We start from the raw sequence: 3,418 nt of genomic DNA on the forward strand, positions 1-3,418 counted from the left end.
CCCTCCATTTGTGAAAGTCCCTCCTTGCTCCTTCCTTCCCCTATGAAATTCTTGGAACCGCTGATATAAAATACGAGCACATCTAAAATCTCCCAACAGAATTGGTGACTGCCCAAAAAGGCCCCGTTAAAAACATTTAGAATACGTTTTAAGTTTGTAATATGTTTTAAGTTTATTTCTATAAACTGTTTTTAAACAGACCTGAAAGCTTAGATTTACACAATTATGTTGTGATAAATGGCAACAGAAAAATAATACTAGCCATATGAATTATTCATTATTCATTACTGTAGGCACATAGTAAAAGATTTTTCTAATGAGGATTCACCTAATCATGCTTTTTATAAGTCGTCAGTCCTGTTTAACTGTCTGAAAATAAACACATAGATTGAATTTTTGCAAACCTGCTCGTGACCCAACGCAAAAGTTTGGTGACTGATTTTTTGGGTCACAACCCATAGTTTGGGAAGCATGGATCTAAACTCTAGTGTGGATTACTCACGTCAATGTGTTCTTTAAATTGAATTAATGTGAAACTATATTTAAAGTCAATTGAAGGATATAACTTTTTGTGTACTCCTAGCTAACTCTGGCCCCGCCCCCTCATAATTTTGGCACTATTATGGTTTCGCATTCAGTCCTAAAATCATTTACTAAATTATTTTACACTTATTCAATACCAATACATTCCTTGATGATTTTACTTTCCTATAATCCACTTATTATAACAATTATGGTTTCTAATTAAGTTAATTAACCATTAATTAGGACGGTTAACGTAGTACATGTCAACGACTTTGCGGTGTTGCAAGAATCAGGGCAAAATTATACCATATTAGCCATAGATGTGCAATGAGTTAAGCGCATCTAGGCCTAAGTGGAAAGAGTATGAATGTAACTCAAAATGTTAATATCTACTTTTCGCTTTTATTTCATCTTCATCAAGAAAAATACATAATACAAAAAGACAACGCCGTGGCTAGAGATACGGTACCATATTTCTACTTCATTTTGCTAAAGGTACAGTAAATGGCATTACGTCACCATCACCTAATAAAGAGCCAGAATATGTGTGACATCATCTTTCAAGACTGACATTACAGATCACCTATGATGAGCGGTAAAATGCGAATGATGCACAGGGTAAATTTAATAGAACATTGAAAAGTACAATACTGTACTTACTACTGCCATCGATAAATAGGCGTATAGTTCCACTCAGTAAGAGTCATGTCATTTATCTATAGCCATTATCAAACAAGGACTGAATCCTGTACCAAACTCTTGGCATACTGTGTGTCACTAGGCCTTGCTTAAATTCTTCGCTTGTCGAGGAAACTAAGCAAAGCCTAGGCATTTGCTTGGATTCTCCGTTTGGCAGCGGCCCTGCTTTAGCGACAAGCCTAGGCCTTTGCTTGGATTCTTCGTTTGGCAGCGGTCCTGCTTTATCGACAGATCGATCTGGGTGGCATATATCAGTCATAAACTAACTCCTGCATTGTCAAGTGCTCAACTTCCAAAATCTCATCCCAAGGTTTAGTCCAAGAAGCCTAGGTTATAATATATTCAAAATTACTACGCTTTACAATCTGAACAACATATTCATACACTTCGAATGCACATGCATAACCGATACCTCCTTGATTTACCTAACTTTACGTAGACTTCGTCCTGTTACTTCCACCAATCGTAAACATCATTCGTTCAGCCAGAATTCAGATCGAGAGAATGAGTTTCCACAATCATGATTATTAGTGTCAAATTTTGCGAATATATTTTGATGCAGGCCCATTTAAACAGAAAAATTCTAGTAATCCTATAAGAATCCTCTTATTTACAGTTTACAGTATATTCAGTTTTTATTGCATGTGTTGTCATGTAAATGGATTAGACCAAAGACTGAGTGGTATGTAAACCCTCTTTGCGAAGGCATAAGCAAGGTGACCTGGGCCTACGTAATGGGGATTCATGCCTTCCTTGATATGGCTATATAGATAAATTACATGACTGTTATTATTAAGTGGAACCCTTACACTGCGCCTATTATCGATGACAGTATTATAAGAAAATACTATACTCTTGCCTAGGTAATCATGTGCTAAACCAAGGACTTATTCGCAAGTCACACCGCTCACCTCCCACCATATTACACTGTGGGTGATCTACAATGCCGGTCTTGAAAAATGACGTCACACACATACTGGTTCTTCATTGGGTGATGGTGATGTAATGACATTTGCTGTACCTTTAGCAAATTGAAGTAGAAATACGGTACCTATCTCTAGGAACGGTGAAAAGACAAACTACAAAACAATACAAGTTTCCAGAAATCCTAATGCAGCGAAATAATTGGTCACAAAAATTACAATTGGGCACAAATTATATGACAGACCCTGGAAACCTGCAGTCGTCAACTGTACTGTGTGTGTCGTAGAGCGGAGCGGAGTTGATTGTGTTGAGCGATCGGGTGTTTACTATCGATATAGTGTCCTAATTATTGGTTAATTAACTCTATAAGAAACTGTAATCATCATGGCTTAATATGAAAGTCAAATCATCAAAGAACATGTTGTGTTGAATAATTGTACGTTTTAAATAATTTGGTAACCGTTTTTTTAGGGCCAGATGTGTATCGGCATTGCCGTTAAGGACATTGAGACCTCGTCGGTCATATTCTGCTACCACCACCGACTCGGAGCCACCTTTAATCATTCCGAGATGACAGGAGTGGACTAGGCCTATAAATTTAGAGTATCATGTAGGCCCCTGTGTGGTGGTGGCGGCAATGGTCTGGCCTGTTAGTAGGTAGCTAGGCTTAGGAATTTTCTCCAGGCCTAGCTAGTTAGTAGTCCATGGTATAACTAATAATAAGCTCCTACCTCCACCAAATTCAAACTGTAGCTCCTTTAAATGTTGGATATATTATATATCGATGTTGTGCCGTACAAAAAGAGGAATTTTACGATAAATCCAACTTCCAGGCCCCATCCATAACACACCACGTTTTTACCCACATGCGACCTTGTTTGTTTACCACTCTTTCAACGTGACGTCAAGGGACTTGATTTACGATGCGCCATTCGCGTCTCTACAAAAATACTAGTAATAATTACTGTAATACTCTGGATTTTGATACATTACAACTATAATACTACTATATATTTTAAAAATAATAATAATAATAATAATAATAATAATAATTCTTTATTTTTGCTCATAATTAACAAATCTAAATGAAATGAAATCCATAAAAATGTATAAGCTTAAAACCTATTAAAACCTAATTAATGTGGCCTTCCATATAATGTAAATTACGCCCCCAAGCGGTGCAATATTAAACGAGACGATAGTTGCAGTGCTACCCTCCCTTCCAGTGACACCAATGGGACCACTGCATGGATTCCAAGATCTTACGATT

The 3,418-nt window shown here is 37.0% G+C and overlaps 1 long non-coding RNA gene across 1 annotated transcript in view; it reads right to left on the bottom strand.

Moving 5' to 3' along the window:
* LOC117109814 overlaps window positions 1–3,026 on the bottom strand; it is a 7,839-nt gene extending 4,813 nt beyond the window's left edge. Inside the window, exon 1 of the long non-coding RNA XR_004445598.1 lies at window positions 2,880–3,026. This is a non-coding gene — a long non-coding RNA (uncharacterized LOC117109814). The remainder of the gene's footprint in view (window positions 1–2,879) is intronic.
* Window positions 3,027–3,418: the final 392 nt, after the last annotated feature.

The sequence above is a fragment of the Anneissia japonica genome, unplaced genomic scaffold (assembly GCF_011630105.1).
Source record: "Anneissia japonica isolate Jap-2015-1 unplaced genomic scaffold, ASM1163010v1 scaffold1511_len2985839_cov193, whole genome shotgun sequence".
NCBI lineage: Eukaryota > Metazoa > Echinodermata > Crinoidea > Comatulida > Comatulidae > Anneissia > Anneissia japonica.